At 36.7% G+C, this 6,454-nt stretch overlaps 1 pseudogene; it reads right to left on the reverse strand.

Moving 5' to 3' along the window:
- Window positions 1-2,187: 2,187 nt before the first annotated feature.
- On the reverse strand, window positions 2,188-4,275 carry LOC131166493 (scarecrow-like protein 14; annotated as a pseudogene).
- Window positions 4,276-6,454: the final 2,179 nt, after the last annotated feature.

Raw genomic sequence — 6,454 nt, forward strand, 5'->3', positions numbered from 1 at the left:
TGTCTTCAATCTATGTTGTTTTAGGCTTGGCAACTAGTCTTGATTAAAAGGTTAACCAAATGGATGTGAAAACTACTTTTCCTCCATGGTGATTTGGAGGAAGAAATTTATATGAAGTAGCCCGAGGGTTTTAAGGTGAAAGGAAAATAGAATTACGTTTGTAGACTGAAGAAGAGTTTGTATGACCTAAAACAAGCTCCTAGATAATGGTGCAAGAAGTTTGAGTCCACTATGATTCAATAAGACTACCGGAAGACTACTTCTGATCATTGTGTATTTGTTTAAAAATTTTCTAATGATGACTCTATTTTTTTGTTGTTTTATGTTGATGATATGCTTCGTTGGTCATAGTTCTTCCCAAATTGACAGCTTAAAGAAGGAGCTTTTTAAATCTTTTGCAATGAAAGATTGACGACTAGCAAGTCAAATCCTTGGGATTGGGATCACTCGTGATATAAAGAATAAGAAATTGTGACTGTCTCAAGAGAAGTACATTGAGAAGGTACTTCAACAGTTTTGCATGGAAAAAGCTAAAGTGGTAAGCACATCTCTTGCTATACACTTTAGTTTAAGCAGTAAACAGTCTTCTTCTAATAATGAAGAGAAGAGAGACATGCAAAGTGTTCCTTATGCATTTGCAGTTGGAAGCTTAATGTATGTTATGGTTTGCACGATGTCAGATTTAGCTCATGCAGTTGGTAAAGTTAGTTGGTTTCTCTCTAATCCAAGTAAAGAGCATTGGAATGTTGATAAGTGGATTATGAGATATTTTCGTAGCACTACTGATTTAAAACTTTGTTTTAGGTCTAGAAAACCTGCACTTGTTGACTATATAGACTCAGACATGGTTGGCGATTTGGACTCAAGGAAATCCACTTCAGGCTATTTAATTACCTTTGCATGGGGTGTTGTGGCTTGGCAATTCAGGTTGCAGAAATGTGTTGTTTTGTCTACCACAGAAGTTGAGTTCATTGCAGCAACCAACACATGCAAATAATTACTGTGGATGAAGAAGATTGTGCATGAACTTGGGTTCACTCAAAAGCGGTATGTGTTATTTTGTGATAATCAAAATACTATTCATCTTGGTAAGAATCCAACCTTTCATGATAGATCGCAATATATTGATGTGAGGTATCATTGGATTCGAAATGTTTTGAACTCTAAGTTACTTGAACTTGGAAAGATTCAAATTGATAAAAATGCTACTAATATGATGACAAAGATGGTGCCTTGTGAGAAACTTGAGTTGTGTGTTGGGACGATTGGTATCAATTTTCAATGATAAGCTTGTTGAAGTGTCTCCTTCCTCTCATGGGCTAAAGGGGGAGATTTGTTAGGTCCAGCCCAATTTAAGAAAAAAAAAACCCAAGTTTTTTTTTAAAGCCTATTAGGGCTAACCATTTACAAAATTAATACATGGTCAGAGAGAATTAAAAGGAGAGGCTAGATAATGTGGTAGTTTTAAAAACATATAGAGGAGTTGTAGAACTTCGGTTAGAGCAATTCTGATCAAGTGGTCAATCGGAGAGTCATTTATGGTTCGATTTTACTAAAATTTTGATAGCATGTTCAAGACTCGTCAACCTTCAATTTTAACAGTGGAGATCTATTTTGGAGCTCTGGAGATGGCCGAAACAACAGCTACGTTTTTTGGTGATCTCTTGCAAACTCCTTGCTATTTATTTGTGATTCTTACACACTTGGGAATCTATTTTGCTTTAAGTTTATGAGCATTTAGTGGTTTTTGAGTTGCTATAAACTTACCCTTAAATTATAGTAGAGTTTTTAATTGGATCTCATAGGCCCTATGGTTTTTACCCTTCATATTGGAAGAGTTTTTTACATTAAAATCATGTGTCTCCATTGGGTGTGATTTTTCGTGTGCTTCTGGCATAGTCTCAGTTGATTTTTTTTTTTTTGCTGAGATGATTGGTTGTCATTGTTGGATATTTTGCAATTCACTAGTTTATTGGCAAGGAAAGATTTATCCGTTACGTTGGTTTCATTCATTGCCTTGTTTCTTTCTTAAGAAGGGTAAGGTCCACTTGAACAACCATTAGAGAATTAGGCTTGCTCCGACGAGGTAGACGATTTCTATTCAAGGGGAGTGGGTTGGAACTCACAAGTGAGGGATTCACTTGTGAGTTTGTCCCACATTGAAAAAATATAGTGGAAGATGGGTGCTTATATACATGGTTGGATCCAAGACCTAATTGCCCACCCATGTGTATCAAGCCTACCCATGAAGATTCCCCTGACGCTAACAGATAGAGCATATAAACCCCATCCTTTCCATCCCTGCCTAACCACTAGCCATCTTCATCAACTAAGAAATCCTTGTGATAGTTTGATGTCAGCCTCTCTTTTGCTATTCTCATAATGTCCTCATTAAAAGGCAGCTGCCTAAACCCAGCTCTCAAATTCCAGACCTACCATTTCTTATACATCTCTGGCCTCTCGATCCACTCTGAGATCCCGCATGCAATGATATTCATTGCCTTCAATCCAAATACCTCCTTTTCAATTAGCATCCTCTCTAGAATCTTGCAGGGCAGAGTAGCGTTGAGCATGTCAAACAAAGCACAATAATGGTGGATAGTCTCTCATAATCACATGATAAAGAAAGAAGCATTGTAGGCAGCATTCACAATCCCTTGTATGAAAACATTGGGGTTGATCTTCTTGATTAGGTTCAGAAAAATAATCCTTGGACTCTCCAACACCACAGACTCATCAAGTAGGTTTTTTAAACCGAAACAAGAAATGACAACACATACCTCTTCAGTGTCAATCTTTATATCCTCCACTTGAATTGATTCCCAATTTTTTACTATGGCATTGAACTCAAATGGAACATTAAAAGTTTCAACATAAGTTGCTAGGGGGCGCCCCGTCTCCTCAATCCTTTCTGCTGGTTTGAAACTCGATAATGGAAAATGAATCCTAGTAATCCAAGGCTTTGGAGGTCCACCAGGCCGAGATAAGAGCCATTGTATGACAGGAGGCCATTGGAAACCATAGGAAATACCAAAATCAATAATGTGGAGCCTTGTAGCTTTCTTAGCTACATTCATTATTGTCTTGTTTGAGAAGAAGTTTGTGAGCTTCTTAAATGGGCACACAACAAGAAATTGATGGTAAGCTTTCAAGATATCGATAGCTATTGTTGGCCTGGCAATAAGAGCAATGTAAATTTGAGTTCCGCATCCAACCAAACGTGCCTCAAAACCATCAGCAAAATAATTGGGCAACCTCTGGATTCCATCGCCAATAGGAGAGGAATGCTACCTGATCTGCTTCAGCAGATCATTTGCACTCTTGCTATCATCAACTACAACCGCCTACGCACAGAGGTTTAGAAGAGCTATCAAATCTACCAAATCCCTCTTACTGCCTTGTTCTTGTTTCTTATCACAGCTCTTTCCACCCTTAGACCCTTTTGATTGACTGTTCTGCTGGACCTTCTCACTTGCTCCACTCTGCAATGGTTCTTAAGGTGCATAATTTTCTTCACCACCTAGCAACGCCATATCAAACATTTCTAATCTCACAATTGCTTCCGTATGAACAGCCAACTGCTCAGTACTCCTCCCAAACTCTAAATCCACATCCTCGCGATGATGATGATTCTTCTTTCCTCTCAACCCATCCAAGGAGTGCCAACTCTCATGCTTCTCCTCCCCACCACCACATTGTTAGCCTTTTCGTCTAGCTTCTCCTTAGGAAGTAACACCTAATTCTTCAAATTAATAAACAACCCACCATCATTTGGAGGGAACTTGTCTGCTTCCCCAGCCCCTCTCCTGAGTTGAAAAATCTGCTCACTTGGACTAAAAATATAATGAACCCCAAGGTTGCTACCCGCCAAAGAATCCATAAACACAACTACCACATTAGCAACGCTATTTGATGAGCAAGTGATGACTGAGAACTTGAGAGCAAATCCAGTTGATGGGAGTACTTTGGCCATAACAGGTACCTTCCAAGCTACTATTGACATTACAGCCACTATTACTGCATTCGTTACAATTCCCAGCACAGTTCTCAAAATTTTGATTCAGAAAAGATGGGGGTGGGCCATTGGGAGGAGGGTACTGCTCCCCCAAAACCTTGTGCTGCCAATTTAGACTCCTGGAACTTGCAATTCTTCTCTTCCATATCTTCTTCCATAAGAATCTGCCGCAAATATTTGAGTACCACATCACTAAAATCATAGTCCTCACACGATCCCCCTTCATTACTCGCATTTGGGACTGAATTACCAGGCCTCATATCAAATGGAGGCAGGGGAGGATTCACAAAGAGCTCATCATTGAATTATCTCCTACTTTCCTAACACTCGTTGTACCATTGTATTCTCTAGATTTTGGATCCATGATCATATGTATGTCTTTGTCGAAATTGCTCACAGCAATAATACCCAAAAACCAAATCCAAAAAAAAAGAAAAATCTTTAGTAAGGAGATTTGTCCCAATTTCACTGTTTTTACAGCAGTCAATGATTCAATAGTATGAGTATCATATACAATAGCTCTCATCATGCATGATCATGATATTCATCATCATCAACAGTGAAAACAAAATTAACAACAAAAAAGAGAAAGAAAAAAATAACGTAAACGCTGCAATCACAATAGTACACCAGTTGCATTTGAATCTAGGTCAAAACAATGAGTTGAATAATTCAGAACAGTATCAAGAAGAAGATGATGATAAATAAAAGAGAAATACCTTTCCACCGAGAGAGAGAGAGCGAGCGAGAGAGAGAGAGGGATGGGACAAGGAGGCATAGCTACCTACTCTGCTTGTGGTCTGCTGGTGTTGCTCTTATGAAGGTAGGAGCAATTTGAAAAGAGGCGCTTTTTTAATTATTTTCTTTTGGTTCTTTTTGTTCGGATTTCGACGTAGAATCTGGGCCGTCCGATTGAGACGGTCAGCCATTGGCAATTGGCATCTTCCTCATGAAAGCTGAGTTCTCCCTTTCCTATTTTTTTACTTTACCGATCAAATAAATAAATAAATAAAATAATTGTCCCCACGTCATGGCGTAGTGGAAAGGTATTAACAAGTAAGAAAGAGTATCGGGAGTTCAATTTCAAATATATACACTCACGTAACCAACAGTACTTATAAATGGTGAGAATTTACTTTATGAGTCAGTGGGAACCATGAATTATGAGAGTTCACTCTATGAGCCAATAGGAACCTTGAATGGTCAGAATTTTATGTGAGCTAGCGGGAACTGTAGATAGTAATGGAGATGTGTCCTAGACATCGGGTTGGCCGAACATCCAATTGATGCACAGAAATCGTGTTTGCATCCGAACTTTATCCTGATGAGCGAAACCTGGGGGCTGAGGACCCTAATCCCTAGATTTGGTGCTGCACCCAGGGGTTCAAAGGACTCGTTGGTGGTTTGAGTTCTTATATAATCCAAAATAATAATAATAATAATTATTATTATTATTATTATTATTGGAGTATGTGGCTTGGGTGGAACACATGCATAGGAAAAGCATACAGAGGAATAATAAGGGAGCAAGGCTATAGAAAAAAATAGTCAATGATTTGATTGATGATTTAGCCTCAGAAAGAAATCGTCAACATTTTGTCTGAAATCGTCAACGATTTTATTCGGTGCTATTTGTGAATTTTGAATTGAGAATATCACTAGGTTGGGGATTCGGAGGAAAATCCTCCGAGAATTTATACAGGGGTATTTGGAGAACTTCCTAATCCTCTGTGTACGTATATGATTAGTATATATACAATGTTGTAATCCTAGTTTTAAAAGATAGTGAATTTCAACTGCGTTTACTCCTATAGGCACATTGTCAAACCATGTTAATTCTTGTGTTATTATTTATTTATTTTTCTTATTATTTGTGTGTGATTATAATTTCATATTATTCATCGTATGTTGCTGCATTACACGATCCGGACTTGTTTATGTTGCACATTAATTTGCGCAACAATAAACAATTTTAATTGACACTTTGTTATTTCTAATAATCCAAATTTCTTTTATGATTTTACTAGTCAACCAGTTGCGGTTTCATTGAGGAATGACCTACAAATGTATTTAATTAATTAATTATTTATTTATTCATTCATTTTTAACTATTAAAGGCCCATTCGAACTTGAACTGTGATAATATATTAAAAAAAAGGAAAGAAATATACAGATGTATCTACTTTTTTTTTATTTTGTTTTATGAAATAAAATGCAATATATACACACAATAAAAGAACATAATTTTTAATTTTACATATCATTATTTTTTAATTTTTTAATTTTTTTGAAATAAATTTCATTTTTAATAATATTTGACATATAGAAAAAATACAATAGAAAATAATTTTACTTTCTCAAATAAAATTTTTCATTCAAATTGGACCTAAATTAATTTAAAGCAAAAGAAAACATATAATGCAAAGATAATTTTTTCTT

The sequence above is a fragment of the Malania oleifera genome, chromosome 10 (assembly GCF_029873635.1).
Source record: "Malania oleifera isolate guangnan ecotype guangnan chromosome 10, ASM2987363v1, whole genome shotgun sequence".
In the NCBI taxonomy this organism is placed as follows: Eukaryota; Viridiplantae; Streptophyta; class Magnoliopsida; order Santalales; family Ximeniaceae; genus Malania; species Malania oleifera.